Raw genomic sequence first — 19,225 nt, 5'->3', positions numbered from 1 at the left:
TCGGACTTCTAGCCTCCTAGTCTGTGAGAGAATAAACTTCTGTTTGTTAAAGCCATCCACTCGTGGTATTTCTGTTATAGCAGCACTAGATAACTAAGATAAATGTAATCTCAAGTATACTTACCAGAGGGAAACTGAGGGAAATTTGACACAGAAGAGGAAAAAGCAATGCGACTGCAGAGGCAGAGGGTGGAGTGAAGTGGCCACAAGCCAAGGAGTGGCAGCCACCAAACTGCAAAAGGTAAGGGAAGGCTTCTCCCCCTCCAGCCTCGTGCTGATACCTTGATTTTAGCCCTGTAAGACTCAGTTTGGACTTCTGACCTCCAGAGCTATAGGAGCACGAATATCTGTTGTTTTAAGCCATTACGTTTGCGGTTGTTTGTTGTAGCAGCTATAGGAAACTCATACACACGGAGACACTGGTTTTCCAAGGGCTTTCATGTACGTGACTGAGAAACCACAATCTCTACCCTGGGAAACACCCTCACTTAGCACGTTGCTGGTTTTCTCCTGTGTACTTTGCCCCTTTAACAGCAGAACTGGGGACAGACGTCTTTCCCATGCTCTCATACCTCAGTCTCTATGTGCCCTGGTGCGTGCCAGTGCTGATGGGAGCATTGTCAGATATTGAGGGAGTTAGCTGATTTCGGCAAGTCTGTAATTTGCAATTGTAGTTGATTGAAAAACAAATAAAATATGTTCTCTCATCATCCTGACCCTCTGAAACTAGCTTAGGGGTCGGATCATGATAACGAGCAACCTAAGAAGCTAGGCCCTACATTTAAATCAATAGAGTGGCCTCTGTGTTTTAGGTTCTGTTTGGATATCTACCCTTGTCTTCCCCTCTGGAAAGCCGAGAGCTATCTGACAACCTGGCCAGTCTGGGTGGCCATCTTGAAAATTGGTATTTAAGTGGACAAATGTGGCAGCTTCTCCCATGGGGCCTTTCCTGCCCTGCAACATGGTTTATTAAGAATCATTAGAAACAGGTCATAGTCAAGAATTTCCTGCTAAGGCTGGGAGGACCCAGGATTATCACAGGCAATTATGAAATCCAACCCTCCCAAGACTCTCTTTCCACAGGCTGGCATCCTTATTTGGAAAGTTCCACTATTAAGTGCTGTTATAGATTGAATTTGTTCCCCTAAAATATGTATTGAAATCCTAATTCCTGTACCTGTGAATATGACCTGTTTGGAAATAGCAGCTTTCTTTGTTGTGTTACTAAGGCCATACCAGAGTAAAGTGGATCCTAAACCTAATCACCCCTGAGTTATAAAAAGAGCAGAATAGACATAGAGACACAAGGGGAAGATGTCATGTGAAGACAGACACACGAGGTTGGTGGATCTACAAGCTTGGGAATGCCAATGACGGTCAGCTGCTGGAAGCTGAAATAGACAAGGACCTTCCCCTAGAGCCACACCCTGATTTGGACTTCCAGCTTCCAAACTGTGAGAAAATAAACTTCTGTTCTTTAAAGCTACCCACTTGTGGTGCTTTTTTTGTTCTGTTTGTTTTGTTACAGCAGCACTAGGTAACTAAGACAAGCGCCATGTCAGGGGCCTTACATGCACCTATTACACCGGGTTCAGTGCTTCTTTCAGATGGAGTAAAGGCAGGAAACTTCTAAGGAGCCAGGGAAGCAATTGACTGACTTCAGCTCAAAGACCTAGGTCACAGTTTTTTTCTGAGAGGCCAGGACTCAGTTCCCTGTGTGGCCTTTTCTCTCCTAGTGGCCTGGTCTAGGCCGCCCCACAGCCTGACATCCTCTTTGGCTTCCCCCTGTTCTCTGGCAGCTGGGCCCAGCCAGTCCAGCTCCTCTGCTGACCTGTCCCAAGGCCTCAGTTGTCCTGGCAGAGGACAGCTCCTCTTTGCTGCCCAGACCAATTGCCGTGGACCTCCTTTGGGCACCAGCCAGCTCATTTAACCCTCCCTTCTGCAAGTGCCTCCTTGGTAGGGTTGCCAGATTTAGAGAAAAAAATGCAGTATTTGGGATATATTTATACTAAAAAATTATCCATTGTTCACCTGAAATTCAATTTTAACTGGGTCTCCTGAATTGTATCTAGTAATCCTACCTCTTGGGATTAAATTTGTAGTTCTCAAGCTAACTCATGATGGAGGTAGAAGTCATTGCTTTCCTGGAAGACTGTGACATGTTAGTAGATTTAACTCCATTGATGAACTGTGATTGAACAAAACATTATCATCAGCCTATGTTTAAGCGGCTTAGAATTGTCTGTTTAGTTAAATTGCTAGCTGTGCAATAATGTAAAATCACACTGCCGACACCCACATCCACGCCATAAACCTCTACATCCAGGATGAGCAGCTCTTGTCTATGAGTTCCCTCATTCAGACCCTTTTGCTTCTCATGTATTTGCTTTGTAACTTGCATATGAAAAACTGAGCTATAAAGTTGCCCAGATTTTTTAAAAAATAGAGAAAAACAAAATTAAGAAAATTATTTTCATTAAACAAAATTATTTTGTATATTTGAAATGTATCTTCACATTTTATTTTAGGACAGGACCTTAATGTGCACCAAAATGCTGTTTTGTAAAACATTTGACTCAGAGCATTGAGAGCCCATTATCTGGTGGGGGCAGAAGAGGGGGTATAACACTTTAAACCAGGACTAAATTGCCCAGGACTAGTCTGTAGCCAGCCAGACCTGCCGAATCCAAACTCTAAAGTTGGTCCAGGCATCCAGATTTTAACAAAGGTCTCCAGGGGACAGTCATGTGCACTTCAGTTTGAGATGCACTTAAACATTTTATTACTCCTCCTTGTTACCAGGCCAGAGAGCATTTCAGAGTGAAAAGCTGTCCATCCTCAGGGAAGTCGCGTTTTGTTTGATTCCCACAGTATTTGAACATTGTAAGCAGGGCATTCACTGTCTAGCTTTGCCACAGTCCTCACCCTTCCCTATTGTATCTTACATTACCTGCTGCAGGCAATAATGTTACCTGCTTGACCCTGAATGCATTCGAGTTGGCAACCCCTGTAACTCCTCATCCAGCAAAATTTTGGTGCCATAGTTACCCATTTATTTTTTCATTTATTCATTTATTCAGCCAATGTTCACCGAGTCCCTGTAGGCCAGGCACTCTGCAAGTACTGAGGTTGTAAGAATGGACACATCTCCACCCCGAAGAGATCACAGTCTGAGGGAGACGCAGGCACGATAGTGCTGGGATTGAGGAAGGAGTGGACAGGTAGACAGGGCCTTCCACTGTTGAGAACCACAAAGGAGCTTTGCAGGGGGCAGCAGGAGAATCCTGGGGCCAGAGGGAGAATAGAATGGGAAGCAGAAATACGCCAGGCATTTGCCCACGGAACTGCTGATGGCCGTGGGAGAACAACAGATCTGAGTTCAGGCCCTGCCAGTCTCCTCACTGACCCCAGCTATCAGCCACTACCTTCCGTGCCTCTCCAAGGACAGAACAGCCAGGTTAACCCACCAGCCGGGGCTTTCTCAGAATGCTGCCTCTTAGTGTTTGCGATTAGTGTTTTTCAAACTGAGGGTCATGACCCATCAGTGGGATGTGAAATCAACTTAGTAGGTTACAATCAGCATTTTTTAAAAGCAGGATGGAATTTATTAGCAAATATTAGAGTGTATTGCATATTGGGATTGACGATGAGGTTTTGGAAAAGTTTAGCTTCAGAAGTGTGTGTATGTGTGTGTGTGTGCACGTGTGTGTACTGTACATATCTACATACTGGGTCACAATGAGTATTTGTCATGATGGGTCTTGGGCAAAACCGTTCAAGAACCACTGGTTTAATTATTTCAAAATGAGATAAGCTGTCTAATCCTTTCTGGAAAAGGGTGGGCAAGTGGTGGTAAATAAATGCTTGCTGTTGCTAGTTGCCATTAAGTCCATTCTGACTCATGGGGACCCCATGTGTGCAGAGCAGAACAGCTCCATAAGGTTTTTAAGCTTACGACCTTTTGGAAGCAGATCGCCAGGCCTGTCTTCCAGGTGCCTCTGGGTGGACTCAGGTGCCCATCCTCTCAGCTAGTAGCTGAGTACTTAACCATTTGCACCATCCAGACACTCCAAAATAAATGAAATAACAAGCAAGGATAACTGAGCTTACACAGCATTCTTCCACCCAAAATTCACGTGCTGTGCACCTTATTATGTGAAAAGCACTATCCTAGACAGCCCAGGGGGGACAATAGCAAACAAGATGAGGACTCAGAGCTTCCAGCAGCTTTCAGGAGAGACGAGACTTGCACACACTTCACGCTGATTCCAGACAAAATGTGGTACAAGTAACAAAGGTGCCTTGAAGACTTCCAGGATAAGAAATGATAGAAATCCTCATGGGCAAGATAGTATTTGAGCTGGCCCTTAAATTTGGGTTAGTGTTTAATTAGGGGAGCTGTGGAAAAAGCATTCAGGAAGCAGCAGCAGCATGGGTGAAGGCAGAGAGGAAGGAGAGGACAGAGCCTCTCCAAGAAGCAGGGAGTAGACTTGTATCACGGATGACGGTAAGTAGGGTTCCTGCGGAAGGTAGCACTACAAAGATAGGTTGGAACCTTCGGCAAGCCACTGACCATCTTTGTCCATAAGTTTGTCCTTCTACTCAATAGTTATGGGTTGAATTATGTCCCCCAAAACATGTTTTGAAATCCTGACCCGTGTACCTATAAATATGACCCTGTTTGGAAATAGGGGTTTTCTCTTGTTATGTTGCGGTGCTATGGATCGCTTTTATGTGGCCTTTCTCACCATGGTCTTGTAACTCCCACCCAAGTAATTGAGCGGGACTATGCTAATAAGGTATATGGAACCCTAACAAGGGGATTGGTCAGTTTTGCCATTCCTCTAGGCTTAAAATGAGCCACCCCAGAGGCAGGAAGGGAGGATCTCACCACCACCAAGGACGAAGAGCCAAGAGAGGAGCTCCTGGAACCAGGAGACTGATAGAGAGAGAGAGAGCTGTAACACTGAAGACAGAGAGAAGAGACAGCAGGAGACCCGCAGAAGATCAGCAGGAGGCGGCTGGTTCCACGGAGCAAGAGAGCTGGCTGCCTTTGGGCAGGAGGTTAACTTGTGAATACGGTGCCTCTGGGCACTTGGTGGAGCTACGTTTGCTGACCCTTGGAGCTACAGACGAGCACCTTCGGGACAAGGCTTGCTGGCCTAGTGGGGTGCCTCAGATCATTTATCAGCAGAACTAAAAGATCTTTGGAACACTTGCCCGAGCAGGGCAGAGGCCAAGGGCCAGAGAGAAGCCTGCCTGTGGGCACAGCTGAGAAGAGACTGTCCTGATGTCAACTGTATCCTGAGCATTCCTGAACCTGAACTGCAACATGTTTACTTCCCTGAAAAAAACCCATAATAGTGAGTATTGTCTGTGACTTCTGTGTGGCCATTGCAATGAATTATCAAACTCAGCAGAGAAGTAGAGAGTGCCGTGGGAGGGACGGTCGGTGTCAGCATTGGTAAAGACGGTGGAGAGAAGAGGCCTGTCTGACCTGCGCCTCACAGGAATCAGCCTTGGGCTGTTGATCTTGATTCTCCTTCCTCCTGGTGAAGTTAGAAGTCAGAGGACACCGCCCCCATGCCATTTCTGTATGTGTTAATGAAGTCATACCACTGAAGGGTGGGTCCTAAACCTAATCACTTCTGAGTTATAAACGATGTAGAACGGGCACAGACACACACACACACACACACACACACACACACACACACACACACACACGGGCAAGAGGAAGACAGATGACAGAGACAGATGTGTCTGCAAGCCTAGGAATGCCCAGGATTACCGGCAGCTACAAGAAGCTGAAATAGACAAGGAAGGACCTCCCCCTGGAGCCACGGCCTGAATTTGGACTTTCATCCTCCTTAATTGTGATAAAATAACTTTCTGTTATTTAAAGCCACCCCTTTGTGATATTTGTGTTATGGTAGCACTAGGTAACTAAGACAATAATGAGGTTAACGTTACACACCCTGCTTACCTCACTGGGTGGCAGTGAATATAAAAAGAGAGAAGGAATGGGAAGATGCACTGCAGAGTGTCCAGTCCTACATTGCCCTGTTCATCCACTCACTCAGCAAGTATCCCTGAGCCTCTGCTGTGTGGTCAGAGCTGGTCTTGATTTAGGAAATAATATTGGAGTTATTAGTCCCTGTCCCTGAGCATGGAGAATGTGACCCAGCTGGAGCTGGGCTCACAGCTGCTCACAAGGACTCACAAGGACACATCAGCTGGGCCCTGAGGTATAAAGACAGTAGCTAAGATAATCTTGGGAAGTATCTTTCAGGGAAACTTTCACATAAAGCTGATCAAACAGAACACAAAAAACTTTCCACTCTTACCTTTTTCTATTAGCATTTAGTGAATAGAAATTTGTTGGACCAATGAAGACCCTCATGACTCTCATTACTGAAACCTGTACCAATGATTGTTAAGAAAGACGATTCAAAACGTAGGATCGCAGTTTCCAGCCAATCTGAAAAGGCTAAGCTTTCAATGATTTTGCCCATTTGTAATGTTAATACATACTGACGGCCCTGTGACTGTTCTTTGGACTCGGCAGACATGGCTGTAGGAGCATGCTTGTCTGTTTCCCACTTCTGCCCTTTTGAATATATGCCGAATAAAACTTTCTTTTTGCTTTACTAGACTTGGTGCTGTTTTTCCCCTACAACAGTCTATAACATGACGGTGGATAAAATGCGCCTGGCCCTATGGTGGACGCAAGAACTCACGGTACAGCTCACACGCTCTGCCTCAGAAGGTCTGAAAGTGTCACCAAGGGCAGGATGTGTGGGCTGTCTGGAGAGAGGAGCTGGAATCGGTGGACAGGGAGACAGGAACATCTCCAGGCAGAAGGCATGGCACAAGGAGGGATTATGGGGTTGTGAAAGGGCTGGTGTATCCAGAGAATGGAGAGACCGTATGGCTGGGGTTCATGAGGTGTAGACAAGCCGACCTGTACAGCTGTCCAGGTTGCGCCCTGCACAGGGATGCCGGGCTGAAGGCGGCAGAAGCTGAACTTCAGTCGGTACTGGGCTGATCAAGCCCTAAGCCATGGCCTTCCCAGGTCACGCGGAGGCGCCATCTGCTGGCCAAGATGCGTGCCTGCAGGGCTGTGTCAGCCCCGCTGGGGCCCGTTTTTCTAGCTTCCACCCGGGGTCTGTAGGGTCACTATGAGTCGGAATCGACTCCACCGCAACGGGTTTGTTGTTTTGTTTTTTAACCGAGGTTCTGTATGGCCTGCATAGGCAGGACTCGCTAGGAAGGCAGATGTGGGCTGGAGGGCAGCAGGGTGAATATAAGCAGTTTCTCTCAGTTCTCCGTGCAGACTCCTAGCTCTAGCTCCAGTGCTAACCCTTCCCATTTCTCGGACCAGTCCCTCCCCTCCGCGTCCTCCAGCCTGCCCCTCTTCCCCATCAGACTCCTCCCTGCCTCCACCCTTCTCCTGCCCCAGCAGGCCTCCACTCAGGCAAAGTCCCACATGCAGGAGCCATGTACATCCCTGCATTCACCCATTTCTGTTGCTACGTGTGCTCAGCCTACTGTCCTAACGGAGGCGCCTTTGTCAGGGACCACATCCACTGCCCCTTCACCACAGCTGCAGGGACCCACAGAAGCTGTTTCTGATTCACTGCAAAGGGAAGAAATCTCTGGACGAGTGGTCACAGGTGCCAAACGAGCCACATTCGGAACACCTCTCACCGGAAGGGATTTCGGCCGCATCACCACTTTGGCCTCCGCCATCAGATACCTCCGTAGGGACGAGGCCTTCCAGAGACCAAACTGAGAACGTGTGACCTCCTGACTTCCTTCCGCAGAAAGGTGCAAAGAGCCGACAGCATCCTCTTCCTCGAGAGCGGGTTTAGACACAGGGCAGGAAGATAAGGACAGGAAGTCCTGAGAGGCGAAATGGCACTGTTGACAGGGAAAGGGACGGAAGACCCAGGACGAGGGGGAGGGGGAGGAGAGGAGGAGGAGGACGAGCCTAAACTCAGCACCCGAAGCCACAGACCAGCAACCCAGGGCTGAGGTGGGTACATCTCTCCATGCCACCGTTCCTCCACCATTGAGCTCCACACTCCTCTGGCAGAAGATTATCCTTCTTCCAGACATCAACCATTCCTGCCAGGACCTCGTTAACTTCCTGTCAGTAAGCACCTTCCGACTTGGCTGGGGGAGAAGGAGGTCCTGGGAGAAGACAGGGTGGGAGCTGGCTGGGTCTAGGATTAAGAAAGAAGCCCAGGAGCAGAGGCCGGTGTGACAAAGGTCAGCCTGCTGGGTGGGGCACAGAGGGGACATAATGGACAGAGGAAAGCCTCAGGGGACAGACTGAGCCCGACTCTGCACGTGTCACTGCCTCTCCTGGGAGAACGTCTAGGCGGAAAGACCCAGCTCACCTGTGTGTGCGTGCACACACACCCATGCACACACGCATGCACACGCACCCACATGCCTGCACACACACACATACACACACTCACATACATGCACACAGCAAGGAGTAATGGTCAGCACTGCACACCTGGTGGGAGCCTGGACCTTCTGCGGGCACAGGAGCTACACAAATACGTATCTGCGAATGCATGAAATAAGAAAGGTCCTTGTCCTAGACAGCTCACTGGGGAGCTTACTAGCATTCAGAGCTGATTGTAGCTCACAGCAGATTATAACCTCTGTAATAAAACTATAACTAATAGACGGTGGGAATAAGGAGAAGGGCTGGATTAATGTGAGTTAGATTATGTAGGACCTTGAAGAGATGGTGAGGCCTGTGGTCTGCAGGAGTCAGAAAGCTTCTGAGCAGGGACGTGACAGGATCGATCTAGTAAAGAAAGATCCATCATTCAAGCAAGATTGGAGGGCAGAGATGGGGCTGGAGGACCAGCTAGAAAAAGAATCACACTGAAACCCAACAATCCCTAACCTTTACGGAGCTCTAAGTGCCTTCTGTATACGGCAAATTCGCACCTACAACAACAGTGCACCGTCCGTCATCGCAGCTTAGAGAAGCGGAAGCTGAGAACTGAGAGGTCAGCTTGGCCAAGGTCACAGAGCCAGTGGGTGGCAGGGCCTGGAGTTGGCGGAGGCGGCCTCACCCCAGAACCCCGCACTCAACTCTGCATAAATCCAGTAGCGGGAAGACTGCCGATGTCCCCCTCCTAATGTGGCTGGGGGACACTTCTGCCCTCTCACTCATGTTCCTCGGCTCACAGGAGTACCTCCCTCTGAGGCCCTTAGCACTGAGGGTTGCCCCACACAGGGCCTGCATCTGCATTTAGCTGGGTGTTGATCCACCTCCCACTGCGGTTTCTCTCTCTCCAACCCACTAGATGTCTTGAGAGCTGAGAATGTACTTTTTGCATTTTTTCTATCTCTCAAAATAAAAACAAAGTCAGTGATAATATTAATAATAAGATGATGATGTAATGATCGTTCCCCTGTTGTGAGCATTTCACACATTAGCTCATCTGATCTTGTTAACCACTTTGAGAAGCAGGATTATGCTCGGTTTGCTAGTGTGGAAACTGAGGCACCCAGAAGTTAGGGGACTTGCTCAAGGCACTCCAGGAGTAATAGTTTGGAATGTGAGGGTGTCTGGCTCAGAACCCATGTGTTTCTGCACTAACCACTCCTCCTGCCAAAGCTGAGCAAGGTCCTGTGGGCTGCATCCTGGCCGTGCACATCACGACCACGCACGTGGCTGTTCACACGTGTTCCATGTGTGACCCACCTTTGCACTTCTGTCTGGTTCATTTCTGTATTCCCAGGGCCTGGCGTAGCGGTGGGCGGATACAGAGCAGGTGTTCCATACGTGAATGGGTGGATGAATGCAGATGTTCTAAAACAGAGGCCACCCCAGGCCTTGCCAGCCATTCACTGGTCCGTTAATCCACCCATAGTCCCAGCCCCAGCCCCCAAGCACGTTACACACCCACAAGGCTATTAGAACAAGCTAAGGAAGACCCCAAACTAAAAAAACCAAACCTGTTACTTCAATATGATTCCAAGTCATGGGAACCCCATATGTTACAGAGTAGAACTGCTCCATAGGGTTTTCTTGGCTGTAATCTTTATGGAAGCAGATCTCCAGGTCTTTCTTCCGCAGCACTTCTGGGTGGGTTCAAACTGCCAACCTTTAGGTTAGTAGTCACGCACAATCCATTTGCGCCACCCAAGGACCTTAAGGAAGACCCTACTCACTTTAAATTATCTACTCAAATGGTGTTTACCTGGCACCTTCTCTGGGCACAGCCCTGCATAAGCAATTCATCTTTCACATTCCCTATCAGCATATTTTAGGACTTCTTTTTTTTAAATTTATTTTATTTTTTGTTGTTGTTGAGAATATACACAGCAGAACAGAAACTAAGTCAACAACTCTGCACGTACAATTCAGCTACACTGATTATATTCTTCCAATTGTGCAACCATTCTCACCCTATTAACATAAACTCGCTGCTCCCTAAGTTTTTATCTAATCTTTCAAGCTGCTGTTGTCAATTTGATCCCATATAGACAGTTCTTAAAAGAGCACAATGCTCAAGGCAGACATTCTTTACAAATTAAGCTAACCTATTGTTTGATTTAAAGAAGACTTCAGGGGATATTTTTGTTTTAAAGGTTAAAGATTATCTCAGGGCAATAATTTTGGGAGTTCATCCAGCCTCCATGGCTCCAGAAAGTCTGGATTCCATGAGAATTTGAAATTCTGTTCTGCCTTTTCCCCCTTTGATCAGGATTCTCCTACAGAATCTTCGACTGAAGCATTCAGTAGTGGTAACTGGGCACCGTCCAGTTCTTCTGGTCTCATGGCAAAGGAGGCAGTTGTTTGTGGAGGCAATTAGCCACACATTCCATTTCCTCCTCCTGTTCCTGACTCTCCTTCCTCTGCTGTTCCAGGCAAACAGAGAACAATCGCTGTGCCTTGGATGGCCACTTGCAAGCTTTCCCAGGCACAGCGCAACGAACTAGGAGGTAGAACAGAGGCACTAAACAGGATATCAGGCAAATTAACTGGAACGTCTCGTGAAGTCCTGGCGTCAGACCTCCAGACCATCAGATCAAGTCCCACGCGGGGCTTGGGCACGCGCAAGCAGCCTCAGCAGATGTCCTTTTCTGTTGTTATTGTAAACACGTCTACCACACAACATTGCCAATTCCACTTTTTACAGGTGTTCGGCTTATTGACAATTACATTAATTGGCTGTGCAACCCCACCCTCCGTGTGATTTTTCTGTCACCATAAACCGAACCGCAGTGCTCCATAAGCAAGAAGCCCCCTTTCACCGTCCCTCTCATCCCTGGTAACCGCTAATAAACTTTGGTCTGTATCCATTTTCCTGTTCTGTCTTTTAATATATGTGAGGTCATACAATATGTGTCCTTTTGTCACTTCTTGATAAACTCTGGGCAGCTAAATAATTTACATACCTGATGGCACAAAATGCACATTTACACAGCAATTTCTAGAGAGAACTTGCCAAAAATAGTCTTCAATTACTTTCCTGCTAAGTCATTCCACTTTTCAGTGGAACCACGGGAGTCAAATTCACCCCTTTCTATCACCAATGCCACTGCCCCTTCATAGTTCAGTCTCCACCTTTTCAAGAGTCTTACAGTGCAGTGCTTGTCCAATCACCCCGCGTCTCATTAAAATGTAAATTCTGATCCAGTCTGTCTGGGGTGGGGATCGAATTCTGCATTTCTAACAAGCTCCCAGGTGAAGAAGACAGTGCTGGTCTGTGGTCCACATTTTGAGAAGCAAGCCTCTAACAATCTCCCTGCTTCAGAGGAACCTCTCCATTCCCAAGTCTATTCTCCATAGCCCCAGTAATCTAACACACAAAATAGGTCACATCATTTGCCCGCTTATAACTCAAGCTCCTGCCAAGCATCTAGTAGACAACCAGAATGAAATTCAAAAGAACACTTTTATTACACCCTTGGCACATGCATTGCAAGGAATGGAAAGAGGGAGCGATTTATCACTTAGGCAAGCACAGGGCTAAGTGCTTTGTATACTGGGGCAGAGACAGATTGACCCTCAAAGTCGATACTTCCCCTTCTTCCATAAATAATAGAATTTTTAGCAGGTCACATGGACCCAAGATAAAGAAGGGTTCACTGGGCTCCCTTGCAGCCAGGCGTGGCCAACAGGATGTACACAGAAGTGCCCCGTGTTCCTCTTGGACCACAGCCCGCCTTTCTCTGCCTCTCTACTTCACTTCCCCCGTCAGACTACCTGCTGCTCCCCAGCACGTGCAGGGTCTCCTCCTCTTCTGTGTCAGGGCACACGTGTTCATAGTGTTGCTCCACAAAGCCATACCTGACCTGTCTTTCTTCCTTTACCTTCCTCGAACCTGGTGAGCAGCCCCTCCTCCTCCTCCCTAATGCCTGACACCCAATCACGGATGTAAGATTTTTTTGATCCAGGTTGGTTTCCTCACCAAATAGAGAGTCCGTTGAGAGCAGGGACCAACTGTGTCTTGCTCATCTTTACATCCTTTGTGCCTGGAATACGTGTAAAACGAACAGAGAACCTCTTTGAAAGCACTCTTCGCCACAGTAAAGGAAGGAATAGGTTTTTAAAGGAACAATGGCTACTTTGTTATGAAGAGTGCAAGTCATTGCTGTGTGTATAATGTAACTTTCTCAGGCTAATTAGACGTTTACTTATCTTAGTGTATTCGATTGTATCAGTTGCTTTGCAACGGTTGATCGGCATTAAACTTCTTTAAGGGTAGACTGAGAAGATTAAATACACTTAGTCCACAATCTGCACAAGCAACAATGCTCCTTGAAATCTCTACAGCACAATTTTTGTTCAGTGTTAGAGTCACTGTTTTGTGAAGAATCATCTTAGGAGACCATCACGGGAACCTCTAGGAACATTTGACATGAGAGTAAGATAGAGATAGGTGATAGGTAGATAGAAGACAGAGAGCTAAACAGGTAGACAGAGACAGATATCTTCCACACAACATTACAAATAAAAATAACAACCACGAATAATAGAGCCCTGGTGGCACAGTGGTTAAGAGCTTGGCTGCTAACCAAAAAGGTTGGCAGTTCGAATCCACCAGCCACTGCTTGGAAACCCTATAGGGCAGTTCTATTCTGTCCTATAGGGTCGCTATGAGTCGGAATCAACTCGATGGCAACAGGTTTAGAGTTTATTGGACACTCGGTACCAGGCACAGGTCTAATTCTTCCCATCTCTAGGCTCGCGCCATCTTCAGGACAACCCTGTGAGATAGGCACCAGTATCCCCATTCTACCAGTGGAAATACTGAGGCCCAGAGGGGCTGAGCGACTCATCAGTGGTCTTGCACACTCAGTGTCGGAGGCAGGGCGGGGGTCCAGCTTTCGCTGCTTCTAACCACTAAGAAAAACTGTATCTTGCCAAATGTTTGCAGTGGTTCCGTGTGGCTAAGGGACAAGTGAGTCAAGTGATGCTGAAGAGGTGAACGGGATGCTGAACAGGAACCTCCGTTCCCTGGGAGCAGTCAGCTTAGAGACAAAGGCAACACCTAACCCCAGGATGCTCTTGTCAACAGGAGAGACACCGAGCAAAACGTATAGTTGATGAAGGCCCCCTTACAATGGGGAGCATGCAACAAGCCCATCTAAACAAAAAAATGCATAATTAAGCATAGAACCAGTAATAGCTGTGGAAGAGACTGGATAGGTCCAGCTCGCTATTATTACTCCCCCTTGCTAATTCCCACATTGTCTCATGACCTTGTTTTTCCCTCCTATTCCAGTCTCTGTAAAAAGTTTAAGATTAACCGATGTTCCTCCTTGGAGCGTGGAAAACAAGTGATAATGATCTAGCAATGACAAACCGAACAAAGCACCCATCTTGGGACAAGAAAACCAAGATGTCGCCAGATAACCCCCAAGAAAAGATTAACTCATCTGGAACGTTACCATCTCAAGGGGGAACTAACACAAACTTCTAAGACCCATAATCCTGTCCCTATAAAGCCATTGGCCAATCTCCAGTGGGGGAGACAGGTTTTTGGAGGAATCTATTCCCCTCTGTCTCCTGTATTTCGATACATAATAAAACTCCTGCTACTCACCTCACTCGTCTCAGAACTGGCTATCGCGGCAGGTGGCTCCAATCTGCGTTATTGCAGTAACAGCTGCGTGGAGCTACATCAAATCAGTGCTGCAGAGAAGCAGTCTACAGCAAGGAGAAAGGTGGCTAGGATGACTGGGAGGAGACGCAAGAACCAAACCTGTTGCTGTCAAGTTGATTCTGACTCATGGCGACCCTGTGTGTGAAAGAACAGAACTGCTCCGTAAGGTTTTCTTGGCTGTGATCTTTATGCAGGGAGATTGCCAGGACTTTCCTCCACAGCACCACTGGGTGGCCTCAAACTGCCAACCTCTAGGTTAGTATTTGAGCACAAAACAATTGAGAGGAAGGGAGGTAGTAAACACCTAGGAAAAGTCCAATCTGGGTCAGATATTGCCCCATGCTCTTCACAAATGTGATTTCATCCAGTCCTCAAGGTGTTCCTGGCATGCAGATATTATTGTCACCATTTTACAGATGCAAAAACTAAAGCTCAGAGGGATTAAAGAACTGCCAAACAAGTAACAGGACCAACTTTTGAACTCGGGTCTGTCTTGTGTTTTCTGTATAGATTTACAGGGTATTCTCATCTTCCCCCACCCTCAGCCCTATAAGAATGCCATTCCTAGTGGATTTTTAAGTTGTCTAAGAAGTAACTTGCCAGCAAACTTACAGAGCTCAGCCCGAGGCTGTGGCAGGCACCAGCCCTCTGAGGATGAGAGCTGGAGTTTCAGGAAATCATGGAAAAAAAAGTAATTTGAGAGCACTGAAATGTACCAAAAGGGCAGGAGGTAAAAAAAAAAAAAAAAAAATCATTTTATTATTGGAAACTTGAAGCGATGAACAATACGAACTTTTCTGCCTTCCCCACTTCTCAAAAGTGACAGAAGTGTTTCATATTCCTACCAGCCTTGTTAGCAGAAGTGCCTCCAAATGTGCCTGGCCTCCCAGGAAGCTCAAAGTTTCAACCTCTCTCTTTCATTGTTGTTCTTTGGCAAGGAGAAGAGAGATGTTTTTCCAGTAGGGGAGTGTCCATGTGGTTTTGATATGGCCCAGGCTCTGGCTAAACAAAGCTGCAACCCAGCCATTCCCTCAAATTTTATCTCCCATCTAACTCAGAGATACCACTTTCATCCCAGACTCTGAGTCCCTCCAAGAGGCCTGGCAGGTATTAAACAGAATCCTCAGATCAGAGACCCCAGAGCTCAGGCTCCATCCTTGGGGAAGAGAAAAACCATGGAATGCTGGAAAGCATCTCCCACCAATTCTGCTCTGCTTTGAGCTTTAATTTCCACACATGTGAATTGGGGAGACTTTCACCTACTTCACGGAGAGTTGTGATATGTAGTATTACATATTGTCTTAGGCTGGGTTCTCTAGAGAAGCAAAATCTATGCAGTGTATGAATATATATAGAGATTTATATCAAGGAAATGGCTCATGTGGTTGTAGAGACTGGAATGTCCCAAGTCCGTGGGTCAGGCTGGAGGCTTCTCCTGATTCACATAGCCACAGGGGCTGGCAAATCCAAGATCGGCATGTCAGAGAGCAGGGCGGTTGCTCACAGGTTTTGAAGATCGACACATTCCAAGTTCAGCAGGCAAGAGCACAGGTAAGCTGCTAGCTCAAGTCCCAAGAACTGGAGGTCAGACGAACAGGAGGCAGCTGCAGGATCCAGAGCAAGCAAAAAGCCAGAACGTCTGCTTATATTCAATGCAGGCCACACCCCCAAGGAAACTCCCTTTCAGCTGACTGGCTGCTCACAGCAAATCTCAGCATGGAAGTGATCCCAACATCATACAACCGCCAAACCACTGAGAATCATGGCCCAGCCAAGTTGACACACAATCTTAACCATCACACGTATGTAGTAGAATAAGTTCCTGATACGTTGCTGTTGTTAGCTGCCATTGAGTTGGTCCCCAACTCATGGCAACCCCTTGCGCAAAAGAACGAAATGCTGCCTGGTCCTGTGCTATCCCCACAGTTGGTTGCATGTTGGACCTTTGTGACCCATAGGGCTTTTCATAGGCTGATTTTCAGAAGTAGAATGCCAGGTCTTTCTTCCTAGTCTGTATTAGTCTGGAAGCTCCTCAGAAACCTGTTCAGCATCACAGCAACACACAAGCCTCCATGGACAGATGAGCAGTGGCTGTCTATAAGGCGCATTGGTCGGGAATCAAACCCGGGTCTCCTGCACGGAAGGTGAGAATTCTACCACTGAACGACCACTGCCCCACCTGAGGATAGGACCTTTGTCCACAATCATTTCAAGGGAAACAGGAAAGCTGAAAGGTCATCCAATAAGGGCAGCCTTCAGGGTACCTGAGAGGAGGGGATGTTCTTCACTTCCACTTCAGGGACGTCTGTGGCCACTGTTGGCTGACCGCACATGTGTGAGTATGCAGACAGCTATCACACTGCAGGCAGCTACCCATGCCTCACTGAGGTGCTGTGAGGAATTGCTGCATGACCTCGGAGCAGGCCTGCAGCAGGGATTTCTCTAGAAACAGAACCTGGTCCACTGCAAGAGGCAACATGACTTAGACCCAGGCAGTCTATAGCTGCTTCCCAGCTTCGTTACAGGTACAGCTGTGCAGGGTACTGAGCCAAGGAGGCAAATGGGGTCTAAACCCAGCCCATGCTCCACTGGACTCCACTTAGCAAGCCAGGCCTCCTATCTGGGCTGCATCTGCCTGGGGCATCTCTCAATTTGCATAAAGGTGTGCATGACTTAGTGGTGGTCTCATGCATTCTCTGCTGTTCATAAGCCTAACCTTGAATCATGAAGATAGTCCCTTCCTTCCTGCCTGCCTCCTTCCCTTCCTTCCTCCCTGCCTCCTTCCCTCCCTCCCTGCCTGCCTGCCTCCGTTCCTCCCTCCCTCCCTCCCTCCTTCCTTCCATCCCTCCCTTCCTCCCTCCCTTCTTCCCTCCCTTCCTTCCTCCCTCCTTCCCTTCTTCCCTCCCTTCCTCCCTTCTTCCCTCCCTTCCTTCCTTCTTCCCTCCCTTCCTTCCTCCCAAATGAACTGACCCACTTGATGAGCATAGGGTTCAGCCTCAAGTTACTGGTAATCGTCAGAAAATCCAATTAAGATAGAGCTGAGCCTACCATGCTCCATACAGATAATTGGGGGCAAGGATAGGGGCTAACAGGAAGTGAAGAAAGGAAATCACATCTTAATAGCCATTAAATCAACCTCCCTTCTTTCCTGCCTCCCTCCCTCCCTCCCTTCTTCCCCCTCTTCCTTCCTTCCTTCCTCCCTCCCTTCCTCCCTCCCTTCCTCCCTTCCTTCTTCCCTTCCTCCCTCCCTTCCTTCCACCCTTTCTCCCTCCCTCCCTTCCTCCCTTCTTTCCTTCCTCCCTCCCTCCCTTCCTTCCACCCATTCTCCCTCCCTCCCTTCCTCCCTCCCTTCCTTCCACCCTTCCTCCCTCCCTCCCTCCCTCCCTCTCTCCAACCTTGACCAAATCTCCCCTATTTGCTAGCTCACTAAACCACAGTGACTGCCACCAGAGGCCCCGGGTCTGATGGGAGCAGGCATGGAAGTAACTAACTACAGAACAGAACACAACTACAGGCTACCACAGGTGCTCCTGGAGTACGAGAAGGAGCAGCGGCCCAGAGAGGTAATAGCAGGACTCCTTAGAGGCAGAGCCCAGATGGGACAGCCAGTACCCTGATCTCTACCACCTAAGGAAGGGGGTAAGGAAGTGCAGCCAGATGAGAAGAGGGAGCGGAAATGCAGGAGGAGGAAGGGAATTAAAGGAATATTAAGAAAAAGATGAGATGAAAGGGGAAAGAATGAAGAGAAGCCCAGCTAGGATGAAGAAGTTTGGGGTGTGTGCGTGTGTGTGCGCGTGTGCGTGTGTGCATGTGTGCGTGCGTGCGTGTGCGTGTGTGTGTACTTGTAGCAGAGACGTGGGGATCAGGTGCGTCCTGGGCCAGGCATTGAGATAGTTGACCTCCCAGACATTGTTTCATTGAATCCTTGCGGCACTCCTACCAGGTCCTCTTTAGTATGCCCATTTTTCAGATTAGGACCTTGGAACTGAGAGAGACAGTAACTTGCCCCAGAAGACCCAGCAGTATATAGTAAAGCCCATGCTGTTTCAAATGCACCCAAGAGCGGTGGGGCTGTCCAAGCCTCTGGTCAATCAGTCCCTGCAACCCCCCTCTGCGTCCTCCCCGAGCCAGCTCTGGGTGAGGTGAAGGTTCCCAGCATGGAACCAAGGCTGCCATTAGCTCAGTGTCCGGAGAGCGTTTGGGGAGCTGTCTGTCCCGCTCAGCCCAGGTATACCAGGCCTCTCGGTTAGGTAATGAAGCAAATCTAATCATGCAAATGAAGTGACCCACGTGATGAGCACGGGGTTCAGCCTCAAGTTACTGTTAATTGTCAGAAAATCCAATTAAGATAGAGCTGAGCCTACCACGCTCCATACAGATAATTGGGGGCAAGGATAGGGGCTAACGGGAAGTGAAGAAAGGAAATCACATCTTAATAGCCATTAAATTAACCTCCCGCTTAAGCAGCAGCTTCTGTGCCAGGGTCTGAGACGAATGTGGAAGAGAATTAAATGGAAATCTAGCACCAGTCCATTCTCCCTTTCAACATTTCCCTGAGGTCGGGGGGCATGTGGCAGGCACAGAGGAAGACACACAGGTCTGTGTGTTACCTAGATGCCCCGAGTGAGGACGCCCCGGTTCAGATGTGGTCTGAGCTCCATCACCAATGAACCATTTGTCCTTTGTCATTGTCTTCCCTGAACCTTACTAAAATGGAATGCAAGGGTTGGACGGACCAAAGCTACCTCAGAGTGGGGCTGCCGAGACTCCGTGAGATAATAAAAGAACTTGAGAAAGTAAAATCTTCTATCAGGCTGCTCGTGATGAGCTCGTGTTGCAGCAGAGTGAGACCGCAAACCAAATCTGTTGGTTGGTGGGGTTGCTCTGGAGGGTGGCAGAGGATTTACTCTCTCCCTCGTCCATCCGTTCGCACTGGGTGAGCCGCCATATGATCCACGTTACAGGAATGGATGTGACATGGCCCCTGATCCGGAGAGGCCCTCTCATAGGCCATGAGAGGAGGGACGGTGTCTGTCTGTCTTCCCATTACACCCCCAGTCCTTAACAGTAGG

Source organism: Trichechus manatus, unplaced genomic scaffold, assembly GCF_000243295.1.
Source record: "Trichechus manatus latirostris isolate Lorelei unplaced genomic scaffold, TriManLat1.0 scaffold00255, whole genome shotgun sequence".
Taxonomy (NCBI): Eukaryota; Metazoa; Chordata; class Mammalia; order Sirenia; family Trichechidae; genus Trichechus; species Trichechus manatus.
Note: the sequence above shows the minus strand (reverse complement) of the source record.